At 41.5% G+C, this 15,079-nt stretch overlaps 1 long non-coding RNA gene across 3 annotated transcripts in view; it reads left to right on the forward strand.

Moving 5' to 3' along the window:
• Positions 1-14,375, forward strand: part of LOC134730370 (uncharacterized) — a 141,793-nt gene extending 127,418 nt beyond the window's left edge. The window contains exons 6-9 of one of the 3 annotated variants that reach the window (XR_010112115.1): positions 360-478; positions 1,913-2,076; positions 5,190-5,304; positions 5,454-14,370. This is a non-coding gene — a long non-coding RNA (uncharacterized LOC134730370). Of the gene's footprint in view, positions 1-359; positions 479-1,912; positions 2,077-5,189 lie in introns of all 3 variants that reach the window. The other 2 variants (XR_010112117.1, XR_010112113.1) reach the window with 2 other exon arrangements.
• Positions 14,376-15,079: the final 704 nt, after the last annotated feature.

Raw genomic sequence — 15,079 nt, forward strand, 5'->3', positions numbered from 1 at the left:
TTACACAACATTATTTACCCCACACAACTCTGTGAGGTGGGTGTCCCCTCTTTGTTCTCAAGAACCACGAAGTTAGGGAGTTAGAAGGATCATCAGCATGCTCCCTGAAGTTTCTTTGCCCCATTCCCAGAGAACTAAGTCTGCTTGGATACCACTTAGGAAGTGAGGTTTTTTGCTTGTTTGTTTTTTTTGAGACAGAGTCTCACTCTGTCGCCCAGGCTGGAGTGCAGTGGTGCAATCTCAGCTCACTGCAACCTCTGCCTCCTGGGTTCAAGTGATTCTCCTGCCTCAGCATCCTGAGTAGCTGGGATTACAGGCTGGCACCACCACGCCCGGCTAACTTTTGTATTTTTTGGCAGACACGGGGTTTCACCATGCTGGAGAGGCTGGTCTTGAACTCCTGACCCCAGGTGATCCATCCGCCTCGGCCTTCCAAAGTGCTGGGATTACAGGCATGAGCCACTGCACCTGGCAGGAAGTGAGTTCTGCAATAAACTGTCCTTGGGAGGCTGCCTATGTTCTCTGATCTCTACTGGAGTCAACCAGATGAGGGAGGTCATAAGACTGAAGTCCATGGCTGTGTACAAAGATGTTGGGGGTTAAAAATAAATCCCAAAGAAGAAGAGGAGACTTAGAGCTGGCGATCCACCCCCTTCATTTTACAACCTCAAAAGAGACTCGGTTATTGTTCTGTCTCCGACCAGTGCTTTGTTCTATTTGAAATCCTATTTATTCACTCAATAAACATTTAGGTACCATTAATACAATGTTTTAAACCCTATGCTTGGTGCTGGAAGTAAAGGATATCATCTCCCTTTTTTTTTTTTCAAGGAAGAGATAGAAACCATCTCAAATAAGTGCTAAAATGTTCCTTTTACCAATATGTAGATGGAAAAATGTCAGGACTTTTCATTTCCCACTCAATTGGGATCTCCTTTAAAATGAAACTGACTTTTCACAGGCCTTTTTAGACTAAATATGTTTCATTTAGCCTTAAACCATTGAAGATACTTTAACACTGTGTTTAATGATGTTTTATATTTTAGTATGATGTTTAATGATGTTTTAACACTGTGTTTAATGGTGGTTTTACATGTTAACACTGTACAGAACAGTGTTTGCAAACTGCTGATGTGGAAATGGAGCCAGCTTCTGCGTTTCCTTTGGCAAGGCCAGTGTTTTTAAAAAATTGAATGTGAATTCCTTTATGTGGCGCTTCCACCCTTCCCATTTGCTGGTCTGTACCACACCCAGCTGCCCTGCACTCTTCTGGTTCACATATTTACCTTACCTTAAAGGCATTTGGGCTTTCAACTTCTGCTATAAATAGAAGGTATATTTGGGGTTACAGAATACATGTTCCCCCAAGTAGCCCCCAAACTGAAGATTTCATTTGCCTTACATTTTCCTACTGCCACTAACCCCCGTTATTTTTTCTTGCCAGGATGACGATACTAAAAGGTTGATGAGGTGGATTTTCCTTCTAAAACTCTCTTCTGCAGGTGCACGGGTTTTCCTCAGTTTACCTGTCCTGTCCAGCACCCTGTCTATTGCAGTGGCCACATACATGCATTTGTCCCAACACGTTCATGTATAGCCAACCACTGCACAATTACTCCTCTTTAAAGGGTCTTGGTTTCTTCATATGGAAAATTAGAAGTTGAAGCTGGGTGACTTTTCAGATTTGTCTTTGCATTTGGTTTGGCATAAACTTAGAGCACAAAACAGCCTCTTCCCGGGGTGCTTTCATTGCCTTTCCCTTGCTGTCAGTGAGCCCTTCCTGATCCCGGCTCTGATCGTGCCTGTGGCTTCTGCTGGTGCCTCCAACTGCTGCCCATGCTTGAGTTTTTGCCTTTAATTTCCTAGTTCTTAGAGAAACAGCTGAGCTTTTTGTTTTTGCTTGTTATCTCAGGGCTTCCTTCCACCACAGGTGAAAATGCTTCCCTCAGGGCTTGCAGATTAGCCAGCGTGTCCAGCGTCTGCAGCATCTCCTGGCTTTCCACAGAGGAGTCCTCCAGCTGATATTCCTGTTCATTCTGGACACCTCCAGTTTCCCAGAACTATCCTCTCAGCATGGTAATTGCATCCTGAGTTCCCTTTCTAGCTCTGAAATTTCCTCTCTTCTGCTTTTCCTCAAATGCTTTCTAACAGGATGATTAGCCTGTCACATGCCCTTTTATGGCTTTTTTTTTTTTAAGCAGATAACTATAACTTTATGAGCACTTCCTATGTGGAGTTAGCTGTGCTAAGTGCTTTGTAAGCATTAGTAATCCTCACAATAGCCCTGTGAGGTAGGGATTTGACCAGCCCGATTTTACTGATGACAGTGCTGAGGCCCATAGAGGCCAGATGAGAACTTTCCCAAGATCATGTCAATAGTAAGCACAGAGCTGAGAGAGGACGTCAGCTGGGCCGAATGAAGCCAGAGATCACACTCTTTAGAGTTACTCTATGCTTTCTTTTCAGTGGGTTGTTTTTCTCAAAAGCTCCCCAAACTTTTTATAACCTCATCTGACTCATGGACATTCCCACTCACCTGGCCCAACCCAGAGGTCCCTTCTCCTGGTCAGAAGTTCCAATTCATTGGACATACAGTTAGTGACAGACAGAAAACAGTCTGTCCTGACCAGGCTACCCCACCAAATACCCCATGACTTCTGCACTGTGTGTAACCCTTGGGTTGCCTAGTCATTCTGAAATGTTGTTTTTGATAGGCATTGGAAAACAGAAGCACTAAGTTCTTGGAATAGCCATTCAAATCTTAATTTCTACCATCTTTGTGAGCTGCTAATAGATGTCTTAGTTCATCTTTCTCTGTCTTAATAGGAAAGGGTTGGAGTGGATGCTATAGGTCCCCTTTTTCCCAGGGGTCTGGTACATGATGTTTAAGTGGTCCATCAGCTCCAGTATGTAGCTCCTGATCTGGGTAGTCATACCCCAGGGACAGCCCTGCGACTTGGTCTCAACCCTGCAGAAGAAAGAAATACACAGCAGCCTGGCGGGTGTGTGGTGTGAGAAGGGAGAGATGGCAACAGAAAGATCAACAGCAACTCAGGGATAGCTGGTTATAGGGGATAGCTGGTTATAGTGGGATGAGATGTGGATTCTAACCCGGGGGAACTTAGACACCAGCACCACACTGAGGAGCTTACATGTGACGGGAAATTCACTACCAGGTTGGAATCCACACCCTGCCACCCCTTTTTTTTCTTACACAAAACATGCTGTTTTCTCATTTCCATTTCCTGATGGTTTGCACATAACTGTACTAGTCAGCTGCATCTGAAGAGGATTTAGTGAGGGCTTTAGCTGGTGCTGATGCTGGAAATCTTTGCCTATGTAAAGCGTTTCTTTGGGGGTAAACTAGTACATGACTTTAGTCTACTTTGAGATTATTATCAGTACATGGCCCCCTGTTGACTTAGAAAAGTAGTGACACATTTCTGACTAGCAAAATGGTCATCACTCAACAGCTTCTGAACTTCAAGAATAGAGGAACATATATTTATTTTTTCAAGTTAATACATGCATATAATAAGAAACCCCAAGTATTAAATAAGGATATACATAAAAGTAGGGTTCTCTTTAACTTGCATTTTCTCAGCTTCAACTTATTTGGTATTTATAACCTATCCAGCTTAAAGAATTTTTGAAAAAAATTAGAATTTCCAAAAACCAGCTTCTGGTGATACCCTACACACCCACCAGAATAACTAAAACAAAAAATATGAAATTTGGGGGGAGGATGGGGAGCAACTGGACTCTCATTAGTGCTGATAGCAGTGTAAATTGGTACACCTGTTTAGAAAAAAAATGTTTGGCAGCATCTATGAGAGCTTCACATATCTGTATCAAATGATTCCACCCCTGGGGGGATAATGTATGCAAATGCTCCCCCTGAAAAACATGCACAAGAATGTCCAAAGCAGCTCATTCATAAATGGCCAAGACTGGGAACTACGCAAATAGCCATCAGTAATAGAATAGGTAACTAAGTTGTGGCATATTCACACAATGGAATGCTATATGCAATGAGAATGTATGATTTATAACTACAATATGGATGAATCTCACAAACATAGTATTCACTAAAAGAAGACAGACACAAAAGGGCAATACTGTAAAATTACATTTGTATGAGGTAAAAAGAAGGCAGTACAAAGCTATGCTCTCAGAAGTCTCAATATTGATTATCCCAGGGAAGAGGAGAGTGAAAAGAAGGAAATGAGGTGCTGGTAATGTTCTATTTCTTGATCTTACTGCTGTGTACATGACAGTGTTCAGTTTATGAACATTCATCAAGCTGTACATTTGCGACTTGTATACTTTTTTGTATGTATCTTATACCCCAATACAAATTTAAAAGTAAAAATCAAAATGACATGAAACAGCTTCTTGACATTTTATGAATTCCAGGAAAGCCCCAGTTAAATTAAATAAACTAAAAAAACTAACACAAACCAGTCTAGATTTTGAATACCGTCATTTCACTTGTGGTAAGCAACTATTTAGGTAGACAGTGTTAATTCCAATAGTTTCTTTATTATAAAGGTAATCCATTTTGAAAAATAAATTCAGATATATATGAATAAATTCAGATATATCTATATAACCCAATGTTTAAAAGGTCATTAATTGTTAATGAGATGAACTATATAATCATGATCTAGAATAAACAATAAAAAGGAAAAATTAAAACACTATTTTATATTGCCAGTTTCATTTTATTTTTAAGTGGCTGTTAGAGGAGCATTGCATAATGTATACAAGATTCATTTTTAAAAAGTTAATCTCATTTTAATTAATTAACTAAGTAAGACAGTCATGTGGCTCAAAATTCAAAAGTTAAAAAAGGGTGTCCCGTCCCTCAAGCATCCAATTCCCCCAGTCAACCAAGTTTCAGTTCTTTCACGTTCAGTCAGAAATGTATGTACAAGAAATATGTACAAACACTCTGCCCCCACTGAACCAAGTGGTAGTACAGTAAAAACACTGTCTCCATTTTTTTTTTTTTTTAAGAGGCAGTGTTCAAATCTGTCACTCAGGCTGCTGTGCAGTGGTGCAAACATACCTCACTGCAGCCTCAAACTCCTGGGCTCAAACAATCCTCCTGCCTCAGCCTCTCAAGTAGCTATGATTATAGGTGTGTGCCACTGCATCTGGCTCATTTTTTTTTTTTTTTTTTGTAGAGACGGGGTCTCCCTACATTGCCCAGGATGGACTGGAATTCCTGGCCTGATACGATCCTCCTGCCTTGGCCACTCAAAGTACATCCTTAACACCCCTCTATGGCTGTACATTCAGGTAACTGTGAGAGTTTCGATTTAGTTAACACTATTCATATTCTTCATGTTTGAAACTGCTTCCCTCTCATTGTAAAATGGAAAGTCAATGGTTGCAATTGAAGCAGGAAAGAATAAAGACTCTTATCTTTTTTTTTTTTTTTTGAAAAGATAAAACCAGCCAGGTGTGGTGGCTCATACCTGTAGTCCCAGCACTCTGGGAGGCCGAGGCGGGTGGATCATGAGGCCAGGAGTTCCAGACCAGCCTGGCCAACGTGGTGAAACCCCGTCTCTACTAAAAATGCAAAAATTAGCCGGGCGTGGTGGTGTGCGCCTGTAGTCCCAGCTTCTCGGGAGGCTGAGGCAGAAGAATCGCTTGAACCTGGGAGGCAGAGGTTGCAGTGAGCCAAGGTCGCACCACTGCACTCCAGCCTGGGTGACGAGTGAAACTCCATCTTAAAAAAAAAAAAGAAAAAAGAAAAAAAAGAAAGAAAAATACTGAGCACACAAAACAGACCATAACCATTTCCTCAATTTCTCTCATCAGGAAAAGCTATTCTCCTTGGGCTCTAAAATGCTATATATCTATTTTAGTATTTTATTTGAAAGAAAATGTGGAAAAATAAATTTAGCAGGTTAACAGTTAAATGTAAATACTCTATTTTAAATCAAATCCTCACGATCGTTAAAATTTCTGGAAAACTTAAATGGATTCCCCTCTTCCATTTGTTTTTTTTACTTCAATGTTCACTAACTTGTAGTCTCACTTATGAACCCATATATGTACTAAATATGATATATATCTCATATACAGGATTAGATTCTAATATAATAACCTCATAGGAGTATTTCTAGTCGAAATATGATGATAAGATATAAGCCCTGTCTCTGAAAGCCCACATCTATTGCAAAGCTGACCATCTATTCTTGGGCGACTTAATAGTTGTAATAATACTAAACATTAATGAGCACTCACTCTGCTCCAGGCACATGGGTTAACTCACCGAATCCTCCCTATGGCCCTAAGAGTAGGTGGAGCTATAATTCCTACAGATGAAGACAGCAAGGAGCTTCCTCATGCCAAGTCACTTGTTCAAGGCACCTAGCTAGAGGTAGCAGGGCTGAGATCTGAACTCAGGCAGTCTGGCCCACTTTCCTAACACCCCTCTATGGCTGTACATTCGTGTTACAGTAAGAGTTTCAATTTAGCTAACACCATTTATGTTCTTCATGTTTGAAACTGCTTCCCTCTTATTGTAAAATGGAAAGTCAACAGTTGCAATTGAAGCAGGAAAGAATAAAGACTCCTACCCTGTTTTTTCAAAAAAGATAAAACTGAGCCCACAAAACAGACCATAACTGTTTCCTCAATTTCCTTTGGAACAACTCAGTGGGACTAGAACTTTCAAAAGGATTATTTAAATGCTTAGCTTCCTTGTCTCTCTGATCTTACCTCTTTGTGGCTTATTCTTAACACAACAGCCAAAGTAAGCCTGTTCTTTCCCTGTTGAAAACCTTTCAGTATCCTCTCATGTTGCTCAGAGTAAAAGCCAAAAATCCTTGCTAAGACTCACAAGTCCTCACATAATCTAACTCCTGGTATTTCTGAGATCTCATCTCCTATTGTCCTCCCCTCCTCTCACTATGTCCCCAGCAACCGTGGCTTCTTGGCTGTCCCTGGAACATGACAGGGAAGCTCCTGCCTGAGGCTTGGACTTTCTGGACTGCTCTTCCCCAAGGTATCAGTGCAGCTATTGTCCTTATCCGCTCCAGGTCTTTTCTTGAAAGTAACCTTTCTAGTAAAGGCTTTCTGGGGTCTCCCTGGCTAAAATTTCAATCTTGCATCACTGATGTAAGCTCTAGGATGACCAACACTGGCCCAGGACAGAAGCGGTTCCCAGGACACAGGACTTTCAGTGCTAAACCTGGGTTAGTGGGGAAACCAGGACAGTTATTTACCCTATGTAGTCCCAGCATCTAAAACAGTGACTGTCTCATAACAGGCTTAACATATATTAGTTGAATTGAATGAATGAATGAATTGAATGAATGAATGAGCAAGTGGGTAAGAGAAAGTAGTACCTTTGGAGGGGAGTGTAAGATGGTATTTATTGCCTCTAATATCAGAACATATAGATGTATCTGTCCATTAGGGCAAGTTGTAAGGCTTCTTCAGCATGGAACCAGGCCCAACTTCTATGAATGGGGGATCAACCTTTTCTTATCTTCCTATCAGAAAAGTATGCTTTATCAATTTTGCTGTTATTGAAAGTGGTTTGAGGGGGAGGAGCCAAGATGGCCAAATAGGAACAGCTCCGGTCTACAGCTCCCAGCGTGAGCAACGCAGAAGACGGGTGATTTCTGCATTTCCATCTGATGTACCGGGTTCATCTCACTAGGGAGTGCCAGACAGTGGGCGCAGGTCAGTGGGTGCGTGCACCGTGCATGAGCCGAAGCAGGGCGAGGCATTGCCTCACTCAGGAAGTGCAAGGGGTCAGGGAGTTCCCTTTCCTAGTCAAAGAAAGGGGTGACAGACGGCACCTGGAAAATCGGGTCACTCCCACCCGAATACTGTGCTTTTCCGACGGGCTTTAAAAACGGCGCACCAGGAGATTATATCCCGCACATGGCTCGGAGGGTCCTATGCCCACGGAGTCTCGCTGATTGCTAGCACAGCAGTCTGAGATCAAACTGCAAGGCGGCAGTGAGGCTGGGGGAGGGGCGCCCGCCATTGCCAAGGCTTGCTTAGGTAAACAAAACAGCCAGAAAGCTCCAACTGGGTGGAGCCCACCACAGCTCAAGGAGGCCTGCCTGCCTCTGTAGGCTCCACCTCTGGGGGCAGGGCACAGACAAACAAAAAGACAGCAATAACCTCTGCAGACTTAAATGTCCCTGTCTGACAGCTTTGAAGAGAGCAGTAGTTCTCCCAGCACGCAGCTGGAGATCTGAGAATGGGCAGACTGCCTCCTCAAGTGGGTCCCTGACCTCTGACCCCCGAGCAGCCTAACTGGGAGGCACCCCCCAGCAGGGGCAGACTGACACCTCACATGGCCGGCTACTCCAACAGACCTGCAGCTGAGGGTCCTGTCTGTTAGAAGGAAAACTAACAAACAGAAAGGACATCCACACCAAAAACCCATCTGTACATCACCATCATCAAAGACCAAAAGTAGATAAAACCATAAAGATGGGAAAAAAACAGAGCAGAAAAACTGGAAACTCTAAAAAGCAGAGCGCCTCTCCTCCTCCAAAGGAACGCAGTTCCTCACCAGCAATGGAACAAAGCTGGACGGAGAATGACTTTGACGAGCTGAGAGAAGAAGGCTTCAGACAATCAAATTACTCTGAGCTACAGGAGGACATTCAAACCAAAGGCAAACAAGTTGAAAACTTTGAAAAAAATTTAGAAGAATGTATAACTAGAATAACCAATACAGAGAAGTGCTTAAAGGAGCTGATGGAGCTGAAAACCAAGGCTCGAGAACTACGTGAAGAATGCAGAAGCCTCAGGAGCTGATGCGATCAACTGGAAGAAAGGGTTTCAGCAATGGAAGATGAAATGAATGAAATGAAGCGAGAAGGGAAGTTTAGAGAAAAAAGAATAAAAAGAAACGAGCAAAGCCTCCAAGAAATATGGGACTATGTGAAAAGACCAAATCTATGTCTGATTGGTGTACCTGAAAGTGACGGGGAGAATGGAACCAAGTTGGAAATCACTGTGCAGGATATTATCCAGGAGAACTTCCCCAGTCTAGCAAGGCAGGCCAACATTCAGATTCAGGAAATACAGAGAACGCCACAAAGATACTCCTCGAGAAGAGCAACTCCAAGACACATAATTGTCAGATTCACCAAAGTTGAAATGAAGGAAAAAATGTTAAGGGCAGCCAGAGAGAAAGGTCGGGTTACCCTCAAAGGGAAGCCCGTCAGACTAACAGCGGATCTCTTGGCAGAAACTCTACAAGCCAGAAGAGATTGGGGGCCAATATTCAACATTCTTAAAGAAAAGAATTTTCAACCCAGAATTTCATATCCAGCCAAACTAAGCTTCATAAGTGAAGGAGAAAGAAAATACTTTACAGACAAGCAAATGCTGAGAGATTTTGTCACCACCAGGCCTGCCCTAAAAGAGCTCCCGAAGGAAGTGCTAAACATGGAAAGGAACAACCGGTACCAGCCGCTGCAAAATCATGCCAAAATGTAAAGACCATCGAGACTAGGAAGAAACTGCATCAACTAACGAGCAAAATAACCAGCTAACATCATAATGACAGGATCAAATTCACACATAACAATATTAACTTTAAATGTAAATGGACTAAATGCTCCAATTAAAAGACACAGACTGGCAAATTGGATAAAGAGTCAAGACCCATCAGTGTGCTGTATTCAGGAAACCCATCTTACGTTCAGAGACACACATAGGCTCAAAATAAAAGGATGGAGGAAGATCTACCAAGCAAATGGAAAACAAAAAAAGGCAGGGGTTGCAATCCTAGTCTCTGATAAAACAGACTTTAAACCAACAAAGATCAAAAGAGACAAAGAAGGCCATTACATAATGGTAAAGGGATCAATTCAACAAGAAGAGCTAACTATCCTAAATATATATGCACCCAATACAGGAGCACCCAGATTCATAAAGCAAGTCCTGAGTGACCTACAAAGAGACTTAGACTCCCACACATTAATAATGGGAGACTTTAACACCCCACTGTCAACATTAGACAGATCAACGAGACAGAAAGTCAACCCAGGATACCCAGGAATTGAACTCAGCTCTGCACCAAGTGGACCTAATAGACATCTACAGAACTCTCCACCCCAAATCAACAGAATATACATTCTTTTCAGCACCACACCACACCTATTCCAAAATTGACCACATAGTTGGAAGTAAAGCTCTCCTCAGCAAATGTAAAAGAATAGAAATTATAACAAACTATCTCTCAGACCACAGTGCAATCAAACTAGAACTCAGGATTAAGAATCTCACTCAAAACCGCTCAACTACATGGAAACTGAACAACCTGCTCCTGAATGACTACTGGGTACATAACAAAATGAAGGCAGAAATAAAGATGTCCTTTGAAACCAACGAGAACAAAGACACAACATACCAGAATCTCTGGGACACAATCAAAGCAGTGTGTAGAGGGAAATTTATAGCACTAAATGCCCGCAAGAGAAAGCAGGAAAGATCCAAAATTGACACCCTAACATCACAATTAAAAGAACTAGAAAAGCAAGAGCAAACACATTCAAAAGCTAGCAGAAGGCAAGAAATAACTAAAATCAGAGCAGAACTCAAGGAAATAGAGACACAAAAAACCCTTCAAAAAATTAATGAATCCAGGAGCTGATTTTTTGAAAGGATCAACAAAATTGATAGACCGCTAGCAAGACTAATAAAGAAGAAAAGAGAGAAGAATCAAATAGATGCAATAAAAAATGATAAAGAGGATATCACCGCCGATCCCACAGAAATACAAACTACCATCAGAGAATACTACAAACACCTCTACGCAAATAAGCTAGAAAATCTAGAAGAAATGGATAAATTCCTCGACACATACACCCTCCCAAGACTAAACCAGAAGAAGTTGAATCTCTGAATAGACCAATAACAGGAGCTGAAATTGTGGCAATAATCAATAGCTTACCAACCAAAAAGAGTCCAGGACCAGATGGATTCACAGCCGAATTCTACCAGAGGTACAAGGAGGAACTGGTACCATTCCTTCTGAAACTATTCCAATCAATAGAAAAAGAGGGAATCCTCCCTAACTCATTTTATGAGGCCAGCATCATCCTGATACCAAAGCCGGGCAGAGACACAACCAAAAAAGAGAATTTTAGGCCAATATCCTTGATGAACATTGATGCAAAAGTCCTCAATAAAATACTGGCAAACCGAATCCAGCAGCACATCAAAAAGCTTATCCACCGTGATCAAGTGGGCTTCATCCCTGGGATGCAAGGCTGGTTCAATATACGCAAATCAATAAATGTAATCCAGCATATAAACAGAACCAAAGACAAAAACCACATGATTATCTCAATAGATGCAGAAAAGGCCTTTGACAAAGTTCAACAACCCTTCATGCTAAAAACTCTCAATAAATTAGATATTGATGGGACGTATTTCAAAATAATAAGAGCTATCTATGACAAACCCACAGCCAATATCATACTGAATGGGCAAAAACTGGAAGCATTCCCTTTGAAAACTGGCACAAGACAGGGATGCCCTCACCACTCCTATTCAACATAGTGTAGGAAGTTCTGGCCAGGGCAATTAGGCAGGAGAAGGAAATAAAGGGTATTCAATTAGGAAAAGAGGAAGTCAAATTGTCCCTGTTTGCAGATGACATGATTGTATATCTAGAAAACCCCATTGTCTCAGCCCAAAATCTCCTTAAGCTGAGAAGCAACTTCAGCAAAGTCTCAGGATACAAAATCAATGTACAAAAATCACAAGCATTCTTATACACCAACAACAGACAAACAGAGAGCCAAATCATGAGTGAACTCCCATTCACAATTGCTTCAAAGAGAATAAAATACCTAGGAATCCAACTTACAAGGGATGTGAAGGACCTCTTCAAGGAGAACTACAAACCACTGCTCAAGGAAATAAAAGAGGATACAAACAAATGGAAGAACATTCCATGCTCATGGGTAGGAATAATCAATATCGTGAAAATGGCCATACTGCCCAAGGTAATTTACAGATTCAATACCATCCCCATCAAGCTACCAATGACTTTCTTCACAGAATTGGAAAAAACTACTTTAAAGTTCATATGGAACCAAAAAAGAGCCAGCATCGCCAAGTCAATCCTAAGCCAAAAGAACAAAGCTGGAGGCATCACACTACCTGACTTCAAACTATACTACAAGGCTACAGTAACCAAACAGCATGGTACTGATACCAAAACAGAGATATAGATCTATGGAACAGAACAGAGCCCTCAGAAATAATACCGCATATCTACAACTATCTGATCTTTGACAAACCTGAGAAAAATAAGCAATGGGGAAAGGATTCCCCATTTAATAAATGGTGCTGGGAAAACTGGCTAGCCATATGTAGAAAGCTGAAACTGGATCCCTTCCTTACACCTTATACAAAAATCAGTTCAAGATGGATTAAAGACTTAAACGTTAGACCTAAAACCATAAAAACCCTAGAAGAAAACCTAAGCATTACCATTCAGGACATAGGCATGGGCAAGGACTTCATGTCTAAAACACCAAAAGCAATGGCAACAAAAGCCAAAATTGACAAATGGGATCTAATTAAACTAAAGAGCTTCTGCACAGCAAAAGAAACTACCATCAGAGTGAACAGGCAACCTACAAAATGGGAGAAAATTTTCGCAACCTACTCATCTGACAAAGGGCTAATATCCAGAATCTACAATGAACTCAAACAAATTTACAAGAAAAAAAAAACAACCCCATCAAAAAGTGGGCAAAGGACATGAACAGACACTTCTCAAAAGAAGACATTTGTGCAGCCAAAAAACACATGAAAAAATGCTCACCATCACTGGCCATCAGAGAAATGCAAATCAAAACCACAATGAGATACCATCTCACACCAGTTAGAATGGCAATCATTAAAAAGTCAGGAAACAACAGGTGCTGGAGAGGATGTGGAGAAATAGGAACACTTTTACACTGTTGGTGGGACTGTAAACTAGTTCAACCATTGTGGAAGTCAGTGTGGCGATTCCTCAGGGATCTAGAACTAGAAATACCATTTGACTCAGCCATCCCATTACTGGGTATGTACCCAAATGACTATAAATCATGCTGCTATAAAGACACATGCACACGTATGTTTATTGCGGCATTATTCACAATAGCAAAGACTTGGAACCAACCCAAATGTCCAACAATGATAGACTGGATTAAGAAAATGTGGCACATATACACCATGGAGTACTATGCAGCCATAAAACATGATGAGTTCATGTCCTTTGTAGGGACATGGATGAAATTGGAAATCATCATTCTCAGTAAACTATCACAAGAACAAAAAACCAAACACTGCATATTCTCACTCATAGGTGGGAATTGAACAATGAGAACACATGGACACAGGAAGGGGAACATCACACTATGGGGACTGTTGTGGGGTGGGGGAAGTGGGGAGGGATGGCATTGAGAGATATACCTAATGCTAGATGACGAGTTAGTGGGTGCAGCGTACCAGCAAGGCACATGTATACATATGTAACAAACCTGCATGCTGTGCACATGTACCCTAAAACTTAAAGTATAATAATAATAATAATAATAATAAAGTGGTTTGAAATAGTGTATCCCACACTCATGTTTTAGTTTAACAGTTAAAATGCTTGTGTTGGTTTTACTTTTTTAAGACATTAAAATGGTTCCCATATTTTAATTTTGTTTTTTTTTTTTTGAGACAGAGTCTCACTCTGTTATCCAGGCTGGAGTACAGTGGTACAATCTTGGCTCACTGCAACCTCCACCTCTCGGGCTCAAGCGATCTTCCCACCTAAGCCTCCTGAGTATCTGGGACCACAGGCACACGCCACCACACTCCACTAATTTTTCCTATTTTTGGTGGAGATGAGGTTTTGCCATGTTGCCCAAGCTGGTCTCAAACTCCTGAGCTCAAGTGATCCACATGCTTCAGCCTCCCAAAGTGCTAGGATTACAGGCATAAGCCACCATGCCCAGCCAATGATGCATTTTTGAATGTGCACTTTTTTCTATTGCTAATGACCCTGAGTCCTAACTCTCTCCTCTGTCCTAAATGCTTCCTCATCTACTCCGGTCTGGGCCTTCTCAGGGTTGCCCCCTGAGCCATTCTGTTTGCACAGCCTGCCATTTCACTTTCTGATGCCCCCCATTTCCTCCTTCCAGTCTCTTCAACTTCAGCTTCTTTAAACGAGCACAATCTGATGCTGGTCTGTCCTACACCATGTGCGTGTTCTTCAAAATACTTTTGACAAGAGGATTCAGTAAGGCAACATAAGACAGTGGCTTATTCATCTTTGCATCCTTTAACCTTAGCATGGTTTGTACATTCATTTACTCATTCATTCATTCAACAATTTTTTTTTTGAGTTCTATAATGTGCCGGATGCTGAGAATACAACAATTAACAAGATGTTTTCACTGTCCTGTTGAGTAGGGAATAGGCAAGTAAACAGGAATGACCAAGGGAGTATTAAAACTACATTGAACTGGCCGGGCATGGTGGGTCATGCCTGTAATCCCAACACTTTGGGAGTCCAAGGTAGGTGGATCACTTGAGCTCAGGAGTTCAAGACCAGCCTGGCCAACATGGTGAAACCCGTCTCTACGAAAAATACAAAAATTAGCCAGATGTGGTGGTGGGTGCCTGTAGTCCCAGCTACTCAGTAGGCTGAGGCAGGAGAATCACTTGAACCCAGGAGGCGGAGGCTGCAGTGAGCTGAGATCTTGCCACTGCACTCCAGTCTGAGCAACAAAGTGAGACTCTGTCTCAAAAACAAACAAAAAAAACAAAACAAATAAGCAAAAACTACATTGAACTTATTAATGATAAATATAGGGTACTATGGAACATATAAGAGTGACTATCATAGTCAAGCACTAAATAAATGTTATTTGAACAGTGAATGAATTAATGAGTGATTGAATGAGTGAATAAATTAAAAAATGGTTGAACATGATTAGTTATGAAAGCACAGAACCCTCAAGGTGAGTTGTCACCACCAGATGAAAAGATTCTCCTCCAACTTCACTATTTTGAAAGGCGGGCTCATCTGTAC

The sequence above is a fragment of the Pan paniscus genome, chromosome 4, assembly GCF_029289425.2.
Source record: "Pan paniscus chromosome 4, NHGRI_mPanPan1-v2.0_pri, whole genome shotgun sequence".
Taxonomy (NCBI): domain Eukaryota; kingdom Metazoa; phylum Chordata; class Mammalia; order Primates; family Hominidae; genus Pan; species Pan paniscus.